This window comes from Monodelphis domestica, chromosome 1 (genome assembly GCF_027887165.1).
Source record: "Monodelphis domestica isolate mMonDom1 chromosome 1, mMonDom1.pri, whole genome shotgun sequence".
NCBI classification, from domain to species: domain Eukaryota; kingdom Metazoa; phylum Chordata; class Mammalia; order Didelphimorphia; family Didelphidae; genus Monodelphis; species Monodelphis domestica.
In genome coordinates this window covers 184,615,964-184,635,742 of record NC_077227.1, presented here as the reverse complement: position 1 = coordinate 184,635,742, position 19,779 = coordinate 184,615,964, and the positions used below count along the sequence as shown (strand labels likewise).

The 19,779-nt window shown below is 34.9% G+C and overlaps 1 protein-coding gene and 1 pseudogene across 2 annotated transcripts in view; both read left to right on the top strand.

Annotated features, from left to right (window-relative positions):
- The window catches only part of FAM227B (family with sequence similarity 227 member B), a 319,277-nt gene that overhangs the window by 218,501 nt on the left and 80,997 nt on the right, over window positions 1-19,779 (top strand). The gene's annotated exons all lie outside the window — the stretch shown is intronic.
- LOC130453767 (ATP synthase subunit beta, mitochondrial-like) lies at window positions 1,603-7,672 on the top strand (annotated as a pseudogene).

Below are 19,779 nucleotides of genomic sequence, written 5' to 3'. Positions count from 1 at the left end.
CAGATGGGGGAAAGGCATTTCAGTTGGGGGAAAGAAGTCTCTTCACCTTTCTAGGCTTCATTCAGCTTCCTCATCTGGGTAATGAACTATCATTGGATTAGGATATATGAGCACAAAAGTTTTGTGATGTTATGTGATCTATGAGTTAGGCAGGAATAATTGTGCTTGTGAAACTAGGGAGGATTAAAATCTATTAGATCATAATAATAAGAAATTCATTTACTCCCTCTTTCTCTTCCCCCACACCCAGTCATCAAGTTCAGTTGATTCTGTCTTCTCAATATCTCTTCCATCCATTACTCAACTTTTTAGCCATTTCCTTCTTAATTATTCTATAGCTCATGTTTACCTGCCCATCCTTTGATTACTTTAATCTTATCTCTCACCTCCAAACTCCAAATGCAATTTGTACCTCTCTTTATGGCACTTAATATTGAAATGTATGCAACAGTTTTTATATATATTTACCATCCCTTCTAGTAAACTATTAATTCCATGAGGACCATTAGATTTTTAAATCTAAATTTATATTAAATTTTATAATCAATCAACTTATGTCTGGCCCCTATTGTAGATGGAGGTCTTTTGCAGACAAATGGACCTGAAAGAGTTAACTAATGGGTACAGTGAAAAAAAAATCAGTTTAGTATGCTTTGTCCATATAAATCCCCAGGCATCTAAACACTGTCCTTATTCTTGGAATGTTTCCACAACCATAAGCATTTTTAAACCAACTGTATATAAAATACAAACCTTGAGACATATATATATATATCATGGTGGCAGGGGTTTGACTCAGCTATACAAACAGGTAGTTTATAGAAGTCATACTCCATTAGATTTTAAGTTACTTCTGGGCAGGAACTATCTTCTGCCTCTTTGGTATCTCCAGCATTTATCCCAGTGCCTGGCACACTTAATATATACTTATTGATTGATTATCACATTTTACTTTTGTTACCCTCACCGTATACAGCATAGTCCTTGTACATAAACGATGCTCAATAATTTTTCTTTTAATAAAGGAATTAATGACCTGAATCATCTTCAACTCACATCACCAGATATCTAAGCTAGTTTAGTTTAGACATTAAAATACTGTTGCCCACAATATTTGCAATTTTTTTGGTTCATGAAAACAGAATCAAGGTATAATAAAGATTTGACTTTCATGTGCTTTGCATGGCCAGCTTTAGAATAATAATATGTCTTTAGCTATCAAAATAATTTCATTATTCTGGATCAGGTATCTCATCGATGTGGGTACTCGTTGCAGTAGGAAAGCTTGTAACTCATCATACCTTCTCATTCTACAGATCGACAGATGAATGAATCATTTATTAAACACTTACTATGTGTCAGGCGCTGTGCTAATTTCTGGGGATTCAAATACAAGCAAGTTGTATACAAATACAAGCCTCAATATGCTTACATCTTAATAGAAGGACAAAAAAAGGGGGCATGGGGAGGAAGTCTCCACAGGGAGGCATGATGTGAAGGTGCCCTGAAAGTGGCACAGAGACCTAATTCTGGGTGCTCTAAGGAGGAAATTCAGCTATTAGAGTTAAAGAAGAATAGTTCCAAGGTCTAAAAGGGAGGACGATGGAAATAATGGATGGAGAGCAGACAGTATTGTCTGATGGCCCAGAAAGTAGTGTGGAGGCCTGTCAGAGCCAGGGCACTCAGAAGGAGAGTCCAAGATTGCAATAATAGGTAAATAAGAGTAATAGCCTTAATGAAGATAACATAATATGGAAATACCAGCAAAGTGACATAGGAGCATGATTCTAGGCAATATAAGGCAAAAAAAGTCCATTCGTCAGAGCAGGAAATCCAGGGCAAGAATCTAAGATTAGAGTAGGAAGGAGATGGGAATGATGACTTAAGGATAGCTAGAATGGTTTGGAAATTACCCAGAAGATTTTCTTCAACCATAGGTGGCTTTTGGAATTGAGTCTACAATTTTATAAATCCATGAATATATCCAAAATTGTATTAAACTGCCTCTGAATCTCTTTATATTTATACCAGTGAAACACATATGCTATTTCTTCCTTGCCCTTGCTACATGACTCACCCAACTCTTCCAGCCAGTCATCTCTCTACTAATATTAATATCTCTTTCATAATCTGTCATCGATAATAGTCAATAAACTATCCTTTGCCTTTTGGCTACCTACAGCTTTAATTCTTTAACATCTACAAAAAAAATTTAAGGAACAATCAGGTTTTCTGAATGCATCACTATAAAGATGGGTTGAGGTGAACTATAGAGATAAAATTTTACAACCTGATTTATTCCATATATTTGTTTTTCAACAGAGAGGTCAAGAGGCAACAAGGTGACACAGTGGATGTAATGTTGATTCTGAAGTCAGGAAGACTCATTTTTCTGAGATCGAATCTGACCTTAGACATTTTGAAGACCTTGAACAGTCACTTAATCCTGTGTGCCTCAGTTTCCTCATCTACAAAATGAACTGGAGAAGGAAATGGCCAACCACTCTAATGTCTGCCAAAAAAACCCAAATGTGATCAAAAAGAATCAGACATGACTGAAGAACTACTGAAACTTTCTTCACTGACATGGATTGTAATCCATCCATGCCTTATTTGGTGGTCTACCATGAGATGCAAGGCCAAAAATATTTCTCTCTTACCACTAACACATTATAAAGATCAATGTGATTGAGATAAGAGTAAATGTAAAAGATGGATTATTTGTGATGAGTGTCTCCACAAAATGTAAGTGTGCCTTCTGCTTGTATGTGGCTATTCTAGCTTAACAGGTTCCAGAACCACCTGTAAGGCATCAATGGAGTTTAGAGAAGATTCAATTAACATGGAGACTGACAATCCATAAGAGAAAAGTTTGTCCCTGATAGGAAAAATATAAAAACATAAAATGATTTTGTATTAAAACTGCAACTTTTAGAAGTAAAACTTTCATTTCTATTCCACTTAATTAAGCAAATATATAGAAGCATCTACTAGATGTCCTGTAATGTGGCCAATCTCTCTCTTTCTACCTCTGTCTCTGTCTCTGTCTGTCTATCTGTCTGTCTGTCTGTCATCTATTTCTACTAGTCACAGAGCTCTCTGTGACTCTCTCATATTTCACTCTCCACCTCAGTTTTTGCCCTATCAAAGAGAAAAAGAAATGATCAACATTAGCTGCTGGCAAAGTCACTCTCATCAAATAGCAGATACTCCTCAAAGCGGCGGTTCGAAAAAGGAAGGAGCTGTTATTACACATTGCTATGTGTGCTCTCTCCTGTGTGATGGACTCATAGCAGAAGTGAAGGGAGGAGCCATGAATTCTCTCTCCTTGTATAATCTTTCTGAGAAGAGGGCTTTCATGCATTGAGGCAACAGTTTGTATAGAATCCCAAACCTGGGAGCAAGTTTATCTTCCATGTGAACAAATGTCAAGGAATTAGGTTGGTCCTAGAGGCAACATGGTAGAAGGTAGAGCTAACCTTAGAGTCAGGAGGACCTGAGTTCAATTTTTACCTTGGACAAATGCTGACTATATATGGCTTCTGGTAATCACTTTACCTTTCAGTGATCTAGCCCAGCAGTGTCAAACTCAAATAGAAACAAAGGCCATGGGAGTTCTGCCCAGGCTTCTACAGAGTCAAGCAGCTGGACTCTCCCCAGATGTGGCCATGTTGGGGCTCTTGGGCTGTGCAGCTCCTGCCTTGGCCAGGGGTTGGGGTTGAGGGTTGGTAGGAGAGGCTCATAGCTCAGATCTTGCAATGAGGGGTACACTAGCTGGCCCAGGAGAAGTGGGTGCATTTTGGGTGTCATGCAGGACATACTAGACATGAAGTTCAATGAAGGATTCCTTCCCATCCTCAATGCCCAAAAGTGCAGGTCAAGGAAATCAGGCTGGTTCTGGAGGTCACCCATCATTTGGGTGAGAGCACAGTTTAGATCATTTCCATGGATGATACCAAGGGATTGGTCAGAAGGCAGAAATTCTATGATTCTGGGGCCCCAATCAAAATTCCTCTGGGGACCTGGGACACTAGGAAGAACACAGCTGTGATTGTAGAGCCAGAATCAGAACCAACTTGCTATTGTCTGTGCTGAAGCTCCTGAGTTCATAGAGATGACTGTGGAGCAAGAAAGCTTGGTCCCTGGCATCAAAGCTGTGGATCTTTTGAAACCCCTATGCCAAGGGTAGCAACATTTGGTCTATTTGGTGTTGCTGGTATATGAAGCTAATCAACAATGTTGCCAAGGCCACTGGCTATTTGCTATTCTGTCTTTTCTGGTGTTGGTGAACAAACTCAAGAGGGCAATGACTAGTAACTTGAGATGATTGAGTCTAGTGTCATCAATTTGAAGGATGTCACTTCCAAGGTAGCATTAATATATGGCTCCAGATGAATGAGCCACCTGATTCTTGGACATGGGTAGCCTTGACTGGCCTAACTGTGTCTGAATACTTCAGAGAGAATGGGGGGGGGGGGGGTCGAGCTGTGTTGCATTTCACTGATAGTATATCTAGATTCACTCTGACTAGCTCAGAGGTGTCTGCTTTAGTAGGCATAATCCCCTCTGCTGTGGATTGGTTACCAGCCCAACTTGGTCACTGATGTGGGTACCATGCAGGAAAGAATTACCACAACCAAGAAGGGTTCTATCACCTCTATGCAAGCCATCTATGTGACTGCTGGTAATTTGATTAAACCCACTAGCTTGCCTACTTGGAAGCTTCTGTACTGTCCTGGGCCATTGCTGAGATAGTTACCCTGCAGTGGATTCTCTGGACTCTACCTCCTGGATCATGAACCCCAACATTGTTGGCAATTAGTACTGTGATTTGCAAAAGATCCTGCAGGGCTGTAAGTCCTTCCAGGTCATCATTGTTATCCTTGGAATGGATGAATTATCTGAAAAAGACATCTGAGGAATGACTCATGCCCAGAAAATCCAGCATTTCTAGTCCCAGCTGTTCTAGGTTGCTGAAGTATTCACAGGACATATGGGGAAGCTGGTGACCCTGGAATAAACCATTAAGGAATTCCAAAAGATCTTGGCAAGTCAGTATGATCATTTCTTAGAGCAGGCCCTTTGAAGAAGCTGTGACAAAAGCTGAAAACTAGTGGAAGCACACTCATGAGGAGTCACCTTCATCTGCCACTCAACTCTATCCTGTCATTTCAGTTGTCTGAGCAAACTACCCAAGGACGTTCATTGGCAAAGTTATGTACTATCTGAAGAAAATTAAACTTTTGAAAAAATGTACTTCTCACAGCCCGTTTTATAAATCTGGGTAGTCAAAACGGGTAAAGAGTGTATATTAAACATTATAAGATAATGTAATCATCATGGTCACTTTTCTAGTTTCCAGATACTCTCTCTAGCATAGCCTTATCCTTTGCTAAAGAAAGGTGAATTTGCTGTATTCCTAGACAAAGTTTTCACTGTAGTCCCTAAGCAAAAGCATTAAAGCACTCAGACTACTGGTTTAAAAGAAGAAGAAAAAGAAAAAAGAAACAAAAGCCACTAAAATGTACCTACTCATCTCTGTAGGCCCCATATTGACTTGAAAACCTCATATTAACATCATCTTTTGGCTTATGGTATTATTATTTATTCTGTTAATTAATCTGGTTCAGATCTCATTCATGAATGCTATGGGCTTCATGTGGGCCAACAGCATGTTTGACAACTATGCTCCAGGCAACTAACTGTCTAAGATTATAAATTGCCATGAAGGTACCAGCTTGCCTTGGCAGAGGCTTCTTTGCCTGGGATTTCTCTATTCTACTGAATCAGCAGGTCCAGTCCTTAATTCTATCACTAGGTTGGATCTATGGGGGAAAGATTAAATGCAAGATTTTCAAGATGGTTGGGGAACTTGAAGACAAAGAAAAGGAATTTTTTTTTTGCTTGCTTGATATAGTGAGTAGTTGAAAAAAAAATCCCAGCATAGATAGTTTCGGAGACAGAGGAGTGATCTGGCAAAAAGAATGTTATTTGGAAAAAGGAGTGAGACAAATCATCTCCTGGAAGGAGAGTAAACTATGCTAATGTAGAGTAACAACACAGGAAAAATTTTATGTTCAAATGAGCTTAGGAAATTGGGAAAGTGGTGTTTTAAAAAATATATACAAGATAGTATAGCAATATGGCAAAATGAAAGAGTATTGACTCTGGGATTGAGCTGGGTTCAAATTTTACTTTTGATACTTAACATCTATGTGACCCTGGGCAAGTCATTGAACTTCCCTGGGCTTCAGTTTCCTCATCTGTAAAATGAACAGTGCAACTGAGGTCCCCTCCAGCTTTTTATGAAGCATCCTTTACCAGAATCAATAGAGGCTAATACATTTGGAGAGAAAAACCAAATGCAAGTAACCCTTTTGGAGAGAAATGCTATAAGTAATTGCCAAAATTGGACACTTCGTTCTATATTTACTTGGAACCCTGGGACAATAACTGTTAGGCAACCAGGGAGATTGATATCATTTCTCCATTTGTAAGCAGATAAATTGGGCTGAAAAACTATCACAACAAGCATTTACTAAGTGCCAGGCTCTGCACTAAGCACTGGCAATAAAAATACAAGCAAAAAGCCAGTTCTTGCCTCCAAGGAGCTTCCATTCTAAAGAAGGAAGTCAACATATCATGGAAGCAGAAGAACAAAGAGGTGAGAAGGTACTTACACTAGGGTATGGTAGACAAGAGCTTGGAGTGAATGAGCATAGCTGGTGGCTTGCATTGGCTTAGAACAAAGGTTCCAAAAGGAACTGGCCAACAAAAGGTTGATGCAGAGGCAAAGTCCAGATGAAGAAGGCTACTTAGGAGCATGGCAGAGAAGTCTAGAGAATGAGGAAAGGAACAAGAATAGAAATATAAATATGTAAACAAAACTAAATGAAAGTAATTTTGTTAGTATTAAGCAGAAATCAATGCTATTATAACAATTGCAAGAATCCATTGTCCCATAGCTTCTAATATTGCACTCTTTTCATCAGAGAAAATCCAGTCTACATGGAGGCTCACCACCAATTTCTCCACTACAGTGTAATAATATTTCTCAGATGAAACCTCTTGTGCTTCTCAGCCTTAGGTAAGGGACATTACCATGAATACTACAAGAAACAATTCAGTTTGTATTCTATTGTCATCACCACGATGCCTGATGATTTTATGGACCAGAAAAAAATAGCTGCTCCAAGGAAGTATTCTCTATAGGCTGTCTTCATTGTGTTAGCAGCCCTTCCACTGCCCTGGCATCATTTCTAGGAACATCTACAAGTATAGTTTCTGCCAATGGGTCTTTACAGTTTACAAAGTTCTTTCCTAATGAAATTGTGGAATGATGTTGTAATGCAAGTAATATTTTTAAAAACATTTTACACATGAGGAAAATGGTGAAGTGATTTTCCCAAGCTTCTGCTCTTTTCATTATGATTTGAGCAAGAAAAGTTTTATAGCAAGTGTCTTGAATAGGTGCAGGTGAAGTTGGAGTCAAGGGATCTGAGGATAAGTCTGAGCTCTTCTACTTATCCCAGATGTGACCTTACCCATGTCTTATCCTTTACGTAATCTCTCTGAACTTCATTTTCCTCATCTGTAGAAGAAAAGGGCTGTTCTAGTTCATTTCTAAGGTCCCTTTCAGCTATGACCCTTTGATGTTATGATCACCAAATTATAATCTTATTTCTAGCAACTCTGCTATAGTGAAATCCAAAGATTTCCCTGGAAACAGAGTAGCTAAGTCATCAAGTGAAATATTTCACTCTTATTCTTCAAGATAATCTCAACTACTTTCTGAGTTAGGGTGACACAATAACATTTGGCCTTGGTATTAGCAGATTCAGATGTCTTTTTCCAAGATATCCTTTTTTATATAAACTAATGTTTAACAAATCCTCTCCCAACTTGCTCTTTGGAAACTGATTTTTTTTACATTGATTCCTATGCATTTTAATCTTATTTTAAGTCTGATGTTGTGGCCTAATATCTTTTTGGATCTTGACTGTCATCCAATACTTTAATTATTTTTCCCAGCTTTGTGTCATATGCAGGATATCTTCTATGCTTTCATTCATTTATACAAAACTATTGATAAAAAATTAAATAGAATAATTGTTTGGTATGTAGACTACATAATGAATTATAAATCCATTAAATAATGATAATATTGTTTCTATTCTTAGGGGTTTTTTACAAATACGTATGCAAAACAGGGTACTTGTGATGCTAGGGCATACATAGGACTATAGGACAGAAGAAATAAACAAGGTCATCCATTTGAGGCACTAATACACAGTTGGTAGAGTTGTGATCTGATCCAACAATTCTGGAGAACAATTTGGAACTATACTTAAAAGACTCTACAACTGTAGATTTGACTTTGATTATTTGATTCATCAATACTATTACTAGGTCTTTATCCCAAAGATATTTTTTTAAGAAAAGAAAAGGGGGAAAGGACATATTTATTGTACAAAAATATTTATTGTGGCTCTTTTTGTATAAATAAATAATTGAAAATTGAGGGATTATTCATCAATTGGGAAATAACTGAACAAGTTGTGGCATATGATTGTGATGGAATACTATGGTGCTATAAGAAATGACAAGCAGAATGATTTCAGAAAAAAACTGGAAAGACTTACATGAAATGATGCAAAGTGAAGTGAGCAGAACCAGAAGAATATTGTACACAGTGACTGCAATATTCCTTGATGAATAAACTGTGAATGACCTAGTTATTCTCAGCAATGCAGAGATCCAAGACAATCTCAGTCTATCATGATGAAAATTGCCATCTTTCTTCCAAGAAAACACTGATGGAGTCTAAATGCAGACTGAAACTTATTATATTACACTTTCTTTCTCTTTTATTTTTCATTTTCGATCTCTTCTGCAAAATGACTAATATGGAAAAATGTTTTTCATGATTACACATATAAAATCAGACTGCTTACCATCTCAGAGACAGGGAGAGAAGGAAGGAATTAAGGGAAGGAGGATTGAAAGGAGAGAATTTGGAACTTAAAACTTTTTTTAATGAATTTTTAAAAATTTGTTCTTAGATGTCATAGGAGGGAAAGTAAAATATTAATTAAAAAAAGAATGCCACTCTTTTACAGAGAAATAAAGAAGAAATGATTTGAGAAAAGGCCACTACATTTGACATTTTAGAGATTGTTGGTAACTTTGGAGACAGAGTTTTCAATGAATGGCAAGATCTTCAATAGGAAAAGGAGCCAGGGACTTGAGAAAAGAGGAGTAATTTAGAAATGAACTGGTTCACCAAGAGGTCATGACGGAGAAGGGAAGATCTTAGCCAGGGCAGGAGTAATGGCCTAGGAAAGAACTGAAAGGTGGAAGGATTTGAGGTAGCAGTACAGAAAAATAAACAGGCTTAAAGGATGGAAAGGATGGAGAGAAGTGGAATAACAACAAATTGTTTTCCAGAATGGTTATACTCATTCACTGCTCTACCAACAATACATTATTTTTTTTAATTTTATTTAATTAGTCAATTTAGAACATTATTCCTTGGTTACAAGAATCATATTCTTTCCCTCCCCTCCTCTTCTTTGGCTACACCCCATAGATTTTGAAAGGATGTCTCATCATTGTCATTTTCTTCAATGAAATTATTGTTCCTATGATTTGTTTTTTAACCGATTTTGGAGAATCGTATTATTTAATTTCCAATTAATTTTTTATTTGCCTCTCCATGTACCCTTACTAATTATTATTTTCATTGCATCGTGATCTGAAAATGTTGTATTTATTATTTCTGCTCTTTTGCACTTGTTTACAATGTTTTTATGCCCTAGTGCATGTGGTCAGTCTCCAACAATATATTACTAAGTACATTTTCCCATAGTCCCTCAGACATTTGTTATTTTCTCCTTTGTAATCATCTTTGCTAACCTGACAAGTATGATTCTGAACTTCAGAATTGCTTTCATTTGCATCTAATTATTACTGACTTAGAAGCATTCTTTCCCCTTATGGCTACAGATATCCCAAGTTTCTTCCTTTGAGAACTGCCTATTCAAATCCTGAGACCATTTATTAGTTAATGAATGCTCAATCTTATAAATTTCATTTCATTTCTTATGAAATCTTTGTCAAAGAAAGTTGCTGTAAAGACTTACCCAGTTAATTGCTTCTCTTCCAATTTGAGCTTTATTATATTTATTTCTGTAAAATACCATAAATTTTCTGTAATTTTTCATTTTATCTTCTATAATCTTCTCTATCTTACTGTTATGAATGTTTTATCTATAGATATAAATAATAGTTTCTTCCCTGTTTATATAATGTGTTACTATGCAAACTTTTATATATCTAGGGCTTATATCCATTTAAAAGTCATCCTGGTAAAAGATGTGGGTTCCATTTTCCTCATTAGTAAGATGTAGGAATTTTACATTATCTTTTTTTTTTTAAATAAAGGTATTACCAGAATTTCCCTTTGAACTCTTCCTACCTTCCTCTCTCCTAAGAGTTATCTCAAATAATAGTATTTTCAAAAGAAAAAAAGAACAGAAATTTTTTATCAAATCCAACTAACATATTGAAAGTTTGAAAATGTATGCAATGTACCATAGCTGTGGACTTTCTACTTTTTCAGGGGAGTGGGATAAGAAGTTTCACATTTAGCTTTTCTGGGGCTGTGATTGTTCTTTGTAATTTTGCAACATTCATTTTTGATTGTTTGGTTGTTTGTCCATTTATATTTTTGTAATTGTTACGTATATTTGTGGCTCTGATTATGTCACTGATCATATTTGTCATTTCTTGTAGTAGAGTAATATTCCATTATCTTCATTCCCATAATTTATTTAGCCATTTCACAACCAATGGACATTTATTTTATTTCCAATTCTTTGTTGAAATAAAAAGTGCTGCAGTAAGTATTTTGGTATAAATTGGTGATTTTTTTCTTATCGCTGTTACTCTTGGAATAAAAAATCTAGCAGCATGATCTCTGTTTCAAAAGATATGAACATTTTAATAATTTTATTTACATAATTCCATTTTGTATTTCAAAATTTTTGTTCTGATTCATAGCTCTACCCCAGAATGTAAATTATTCCCATCTTTTGTCATTGTGGTCATTTTCAGGGTCTAATGGGCAATTTCAAGGTTTTTTTTTTAATTTATATTATTCTTATCATTTGTGACTAAATGCATCTTTTTTTCAAATGGTTTGCAATTTTATTGGAACTCTTTGTTCATATCTTTTACCTCTTATCCACTTATGTATTAGGAAATGACTTTTGGTCAAAAATACATGTACATGCATATGTGTATACACAAAGCTATATTTTGCAAATATCTCTGAATTTTTATAAATACTAAGACAATGTATATGTGTATGTGTGTAGTCTGTGTGTCTTGGATACCCACAACTCATCTTAGAAGCTTGACACAAAGATTTTTTTTCCCCTATTCAGTTGTTTACCTTATCATAGATGCATTGATTTTGCTTGTGCAAACTCTTTTCAGCTTCATATAACCAAAGTTACTTGTTTTATCTTTTGTAATCACCTCTATCTTTTTTATTATTAAATACATTTTCTACCATATAGCTGTGGAAGATATATGCTATTATTGTCTTCTAATTTTTCTGTGATATAATCTTAAGGTAACATATGCATTTAGAATTTATTGTGGAATATGTTGCAAGATACTGATGTAAACTTAATTTCTGCCATCTTAGCTTTCCAGTTTTCCTAGAAGTTTGTTTGTTTGTTAATAAAATAAGGAATTTTTCTTAAGTAGTTTACATTTTCTGATTTATGGAACACCCTATTATTGAGTTCCATTATTTCTGATTCTCTTTGTCTAGTCTTCCATTGGTCTACTTTTAAATTTTTAACCAATACCAGATGTGTTTGATGATGGATGCTTTATAATAGAGTGAGGTCTTGAAGAGCAATTTCTTCTTTTCCCCTACCTTTCTATTCTATTATTTCCCTTGATGTTCTGGATCTTTTGTTTCTCCATATGACTTTTGTTATTTTCTCTGGTGATTTCAAGTATCTCTTTGATAGTTTTATTGGCACAGCATTAAAACTTTCAATTAACTTTGGTCATATTGTCCTTTTTATTATATTGACACAATCCAACTATAAGCATTGGCTATTGCTCCTGTTGTTTAGGTTATTCTTCATTTCTTTAAATAATGATTTGTAACTGAATCTATGCAAGTCTTTGTGTACTGTTTTAGGTTGAATCTTAGATATTTTGTGCATTTTGTAGTTACTTGGAATAATATTTCCCTTTTAGTGCCTTTTCTTTATATAGAATTGATTTTTATTTTTGTAGATTCATTTTATAATTTCTATCTGTATAGAAACTATCAAGTGTCTCAATTATTTGCTGATTCCTGTCATCAAGAAATTGGGATAATTTTATCTCTTTGATTATCTTATTGCTTTCAAATTCTTTCTCTTGTCATTATTATTGTTATCATTTCTAAAACTATGTCAGATAATAGTGAGAAGAGTAGACATCCTAGTTTTATTTTTATTTTATTCCTGCTGTATTGGGAAAACTTACAATGTATCTCCTTTGCATTTAATGCATATTTTGTTATTTTAAATAGATAACTTTTTAAGATATTAAAAAGCCCCCTCTGCTTATGTTTTTCAGGACTTTTCGCATAAGTGAGCATTGCATTGTGTTAATGGCTTTTTCTACATTCAGATAACATACTTATTGATGCTTTTGTTTTTCATTAAATTAGTTACATTAATTATTTTTCTAATGTTGAACCATCCTTTCATCTCTGGTAAAAATCCAATTTACTTGTAAAGAATGATTTCATATAAGTGAACTGTTGCAGGTTTTTTAAATCAATATTCATTAATGATTATAATTTGTAGTTTCCTTTTGTGCTTTATTCTTGCCTGATTTAGCTATTTTAAGACTGTATTTGTTTTGTAAAAGGAGTCTAATAGAATGTTTTCTTTCTCAGTTTTTAAGAATAATTTTTCAGTATTGTTACTAATTGTTCTTTAAATGTTTAATAGATTCTACCATGAAACCATCGGGATCAGGATTCAGATCCCTCTCACCTGCAATACTACCTAACAGTATAGTTGTATTTTCCCTTCTGATATTGCATTATTTAAAATATCTATTTAGTCTTCTGGTGGTTTAAAGCATTTTATATATTTGAAGTTATTCCTCTATTGTGTCTTCAGAGTTGTTAGGATATAACTGTGCATATAGATTTTGATAATTTCTTCTGGTTTTACTCTGGTTTCACCTTGTTCGTTTGTTTTTTGTTGATTTGCTTTTCTGTCTTCAATTTTTCAATCAGGTTGGCTAAAGGTTTATCAATTTTGTTAGTTTTGTAAAAAAAATAGCTTTTAGTTCAGTTTTCCATTTCCACTATGTGTTTAGTTTCCAGCTTATCTATTTCTCTTTATTCTTTATTATCTCCTCTTTTGTATATATATTTTAGTTCACTTGTTGGCTTTCTAACTTTAAAAACATCCTCTTCTTTTCTATTTTTTAAAATATATGTTTATAGGGATATGATTTTCTCCTGAGTACTACTTTAACTTTATCCCCAAAATGTTGATATGTTGTTTCAACATTATAATTTTCTTTTGCTTCATTAATTATTTCTTCTTTTTGTTCTTTTATCCCTTCTTTAATTGATCTGCATTGCCTAAGGCCTCTTTTAGCTCTACTATTCCATGATCTCTCATCACTGTTTTCTTCTTTTTTAAACCAATCCAAATAGAATTTACATTCAAACATCTATACAGTCAAATTATTTTAATGAAGTGATAACCATTTCTCAGGAAGACCTGTAGTAGATTTTTAAATGATTTATTATAAACTTAACTTTACACATCAGTGCAGCCAATTAAATTTGCTTTGCAACTATTTGCATTTTAACTAAATATGAATTTCAACACAGAAAATGTCATAACAACTTCCCAGTCACTCCCTCGAAGTCACCATCAAGATTCTTTGTTTGTCCATTTATTGCAAATTAACTTTTTTTCTTATATGGTCATGGTGTATTTTCTATTCTTTTTATTCTTTTTTTTTACTTTGCATTATTTCCTAAAGGTCTTTTCATATTTCTTGTATTTCTCATACTTGCCTATTTTAATTGTATTATAATTTTCTATTATATGAATCTACCACAATTTATTTAACCATTCTCCCATTGTTGAGATTTTAGGTTGTTTCCAGTTCTTGACATTTAGAAATTATGCTATTACAAAAATCTTTTAACTATTACTGCCAGTCTCCTTAGTCTATTACAAATTCTCACCTTTACTCACCTCTTTCTAAAAAGTGCCATTACTGTTCAACCACCTACCACCTGTCTGACCTCAGGAAAGTCATTTAACATCCTTGAGTCTCCTCAGCTTCATCTCTGAAATGAAGTGATAGGATTAGATTACTTCAAAAGGATCTTTCAGTTTCCCAATATGGAATGATTTACCTATGGCCACAAAGCAAATAATTTATGAGGTGTGATTTGAACCCAAGATTCAGAACTCCAAGTTTGGCACTTAACCCACTATTTGTTTTGAATTGTTTCAATTGTGTTCAACTCTTCATGACCCCATTCTGAGGTTTCTTGGCAAAGATGCTGGTGTTGTTTGCCATTTCCTTCTCTAGCTCATTTTACAGATGGGAAAACTAAAGCAAACATGGTTAAGTGACTTGCCCAGGGTTGCACAGCTAATAAATGTATTAGTCTAGATTTGAACTCAAGTTTCTGGACTCTAAGCTTAGCGCTGTATTCTCTAGAATAACTTATTATTTATGAGTAAAGACAAGCATGGATTTGAAGATGCATACCAGTAAAGAGTAACCTTGAATAAAGAGATAGAACTAGGTAGCTGGCATTTTTCAACCTAAAGAACATATGGTTGAGAGGAGATTTCCCAAAGAACTTGTTGAAGGCCAGCACCATTTTCTCTGTTTCTATGAATTCCCCCCACAGCACCTAGCAAAGTACTAGTGCAAAATAAGCCCTCAGAAAGTCCTTGGTGAATTGAGTTGATCAAAAGCCTGTTAATTCATCTTTCTTCACAACTGTGAATAATTGGAGCATTTCTCCACAGAAACCACTAAGTTTTCTATACTAAATAGATGTAATTAGTGCCAAAGAGAATGATTGTGAAAGAAAATAAATTAATGGAGAAACAATATTGGTTTCTTCTTTTATTATGCTTTTTTTACCTAAAACCACCTATTCAGGTTTAACCTTATCACGTCAGATAATGCCTCATTGCTTTCCTTATCTACTTCATTAAAAACATTAAATTAAATAAAAACTGTTCAACGGTAACACGTACTGATATAGTGCTTTATGATTTACAAAGCATTATAATGTGTGTGGGATCAACGAATCCCACAGTAACTCTAAAAGATAAATAATGCAAATAGTATTATTCTCATTTTATAGATGGAGGAACTGAAGCTTATAGGGATCAAGCAACTTCCCCAATGCCACAGAGCTAGTATGTTTCATAGCTAGGACTTGAATCAATATCTTCTCCATCCCCCGCCCACCCACCCACCCAGACCTCCTGTTCTCCCCATTCCACTGGACTTTTTCCAGTAACGATCCAAATCAAGTTTTACAATTTTTTCATTCTTCACAGTCTGTGCCCCTGAGATTCTAACAAGTGAAAGCTTGTCTAAACCATCTGAAATTAGAGGGCAGGTCTATAACACACACAAACTTTCTACCTCAGACCTTTCCACCCTTCTGCTCTGCCTCAGGGTCTTTGAAGCTTTCACAATGGAAAACTAAAGGCCAAGGAGAAGGAGAAAGCTGGAGGAAGGAGTAATAGCGTGCAGAGAAGGAATGGTCCCTTTTCTAATAAAGAAAACAAAGACCTTTGGTAGGAAAAGTTTTGTCTATGCACAAAGTCAGGGCATCTCAGAGGTCTTCTTGCAGTTTTTAGCTATTTAAGCTCAAATCTATACATTAAAGTTTAACTTAAATAGCTTTAAACTGCACTAAGATTGGGGATGTTCCCATTTGTATTTACTAGTGCCATGAACTAGCAATTTTGATATTGTGTCTTATTTTGTTAGTTTTGGGGCAATAATGCTTTTCACATGTACTTAGAATCTCACCTACCTAAGGACTGCCAGAGTCAAACTCTTAAACAAGTAATTCTGCAGTGTCAAGACTATACTCTTTGGAGAAAATAAATTAAAGACTACACAATATAATAGAATGTATATTGGATTTAAGACGACTCCAGTTTATTGTCTTATATCTCCCAGTTATTAGTTGTATGACCTTGGATAAGTCTCAACCTCTGAGTTTCAGTTTTCTCATTTGGACTGGATGATTTCTCAGGTTCTTTCCCACTCTTAAGTTCATCTCAGTAAAAGACAAAATTTCAAAAGGTTTTATAGAGTCATAAATATGACGAAAGAAGCACTAATATAACCTCCTTTATCATCACATCTATTTCTAAAGGGGTTAAGTTTCTACCACTAAGCTGAAGAACCTTGTGCTACTCTGGCACAAATATATATATTTTTTAAAATAATTACGGGAGGCAGCTGGGTGGCTCAGTGAATTGAGAGCCAGGCTCAGAGACTGAAGGTTCTGGATTCAAATTTGGCCTCAGACACTTACTTCCCAGCTGTGTGACCCTGGGCAAGTCTCTTAACACCCATTGCCTAGCCCTTACCACTATTCTACTTTGGAACAAATACACAGTATTGATTCCAAGATGGAAGGTAAGGAATTTTTTAATAATATAATAATAATAATAATAATGAATAGTTTTATTCTAATATATGAGTGTAAGTGATACAGTGGATATTGTGCCAGGCCTGGAATCAGGAAGACTTGAATTCAAATTCAGACTAAGAGGCATTATATAGAGACAGATAAATGGCAAAATGAATATAGAGCTAGCTGTGTGATCCTGGTCAAGTTACTTAACCCTGTTTACCTCAATGTCCTCGTCTGGCATTTTCTGTATTTATCACACAATATTCCATCTCCCATTTTCATACTTTCACATTAGCCTTCCTTCAAGCCTGGAATATACTCTTTCCTCACTTCTACTTTATAAGATCTCCCATTGCCTTCAAGAAGCAGCTCAACACCACCTTTATGTCATCATTCACAATCCTTCAAAGGATTGTGCTTTCCTTCCTAACTACCTTATATATTCATTTTTATTTATTCTGTATATTTATTTTGTACACACTTCTACATGTACCTAATTCTCTTTCAGCTGGAACGTGAGCTCCTTGGGAATAAGAATTATTTAATTTTTTTTCCTCTAAGCTTCCAATATAGCCATCAGCCACTGCTGCTCCAAGGACGCTCAGTGGAATTCAGTAATTGCCTTAATTTGACTAAGCAGAGGTTTGCTGAAAGTATGCTTGATGTTAAATCTTTTAAAGATCTTTTATTATTTTAGTGTAGCCCATATAAACTTTCCTATTGGCAAATAAGATCCCCAAAGCCTGATTCTATCTTCTTCTCAGTTTTAGGTCATGGCATGACCCCCAGCATTATTGGCTTGAGCCCCAACAAGTGTTCTTTCCCTTCAAGATCAGCAGTTTAGAATCACTTTAGTTTGCTAATGTTAAGCAGCTTTTAGAAAGGAAGTATTTAGTAAGGTTGTAGATAGAATAATAGTAGCTTGTATAAAACATCCTCAAAATTCTATAAAATTTTCTTACCAATATTTTTAGAGAGAGAATCTTATGGAAAATGGACTTAAACTCAGAGAACTCCTGTGGCAAAGGAGTAACTCACAGGTCTGGATTTGTAAAAGTTCCTTTCTCTCATTCAAGGAATACTCACGAAGTTCCCCTCGATCATAGGAAGTCTGCATCAATACATCTTTGGCTTCTAATGCAAAAACTGCTATCATCTGACCTAGGGATATCCATATCAGTAAGCCACCAACTATAATATGAAATTGTTTCTTGTTGCCTTTGGATGCATAACAAAGCCACCTCTACCAATTCCTTTATTTTCCTCTCTAAGGAGAATCGTTTTCATTTTGCTATTCTTTCTTTATATAATCTGTATTCCTTTTTTAGTGAGAATGTTAAGATTAATATGACTTAGTGACACCAATATTAGGTTCACTTATTGGTCATTGAACAAAGATATAATTCTAATTGGTGAGGATTAGTAGGGAAACATTCCAAACATGGAGAATATCCAGTGCAAAGGAATAGAGATAGGAGATTGAGCATTGAGAGAAAAATAATGGAAGTTTACATTAAATTAATTATAATCCACAGGGTTTTTTATGACTTGGCTCAAATACTGCTTTCTACAGAAGGTCTTTACAGGTTTTCTTTCACTTCCCCCCACCCAAATCCACAACTGTTAATGCTTTCCCCTCTTAAAGCTTTCTTCCATCTTCTCTGTATTGATATCTTACAAAACTATTTATAGAGATGTCATTTCTTCCATTAGAATGTAAGCTTCTTGATGGAAAGTACTATTTTTCCTTTTTTCATTTGTATCCCAGAACTTAGTACAAGTAAACCCTTTTAAAAGTTAATGTGCCAATTGATTTAGAGTAAAACCAGTTAAGGAAATATAGAAAAATATCCAAGAAATTGTGTCCTTCTTTGTACCTCCAACTTCTTTCCTGACACTAGTCACTGCAGAAGAGGCCACATTTTTCTTTGTTTCATGAATCCTCTTACCAAAGAACTCATTACCAAGTATCTATTCCATGGGTGACAGCTTTCTCCAAGCCTAGCTTATCCATACCTAGCTGAAAATCAGCTATTATGTGTTGCCAAGACTGTATCCAAGTCCTTTCCAGTAGGCCAGAACCTTTTAAGAGTTTGTACTTCATTAAGAAAGTCTTCAAGAATCCAGGGCAACTCCTATACCATAATGAATAAAACTCTGGGGAGGATACCTGCCTCCACTTATTTACAGGATTAAAAACAACAGTTCCATTGGAACATTCATGTTGATTTTCCTTTACCATCTATAAATGAAACAAAAGGCAAGAAGCATTCAGTTCTCAACTCAAAGGGCAATCAAAAACGAAACTTAAAATAGTAATAAAATAATTGTACTTTTCTCTTTCCTTGATCCTCCTCAATTCGCTTACCATTTCCTGATACTTGGGGTGTTTCAAAAATAACTGAAACATGATAGTAATAAATATATATTATTTCCAACATTTTAAAACTAGAAAGTAATCAAAAAACATCAAAACCATTATGATATTATTTTTTTCCTTTTTTTTAAGTAGCATGGGAGGATGTGTAAAGAATTCTTGCATCACACCCAGAATACATAACATCTTAGATCTAAATTTTTTTAAAAGTCTTTCTCTCCGCATCCAAAAAAGTTTTATATTTTTCTATGTTCCTTTTAAGTAGAACAACTTGATTTACATGTATAGTTGAACAGTGGTTATTTTTTAGGGTTCCTGAATATTTGGGTGGTCTTTTTTTATTTTGAGTTTTGAAGAGTTTTTTTTTAATCTCCTTCCCCTCTCTTTCCCTATCTCTCTATTTCTATTTTCTCTCCCCTCATCTCAGGTTTTCTCCCTCCCTCCTTCTCTCTCTCTCTCTCTCTCTCTCTCTCTCTCTCTCTCTCTCTCTCTCTCTCTCTCTCTCTCTCTCTCTCTCTCTCTCTCTCTCTCTCTCTCCTGAACACACACATTCTCCAATTTGCCCACAAAATCCCCTTAGGACATCCTTTTATTAATTTTCTACTTGTTTATCTTTTTAGGCTTTTTCAGTCTAGTCTTGAAAAACACATCTGGTTCCTATTCTAAT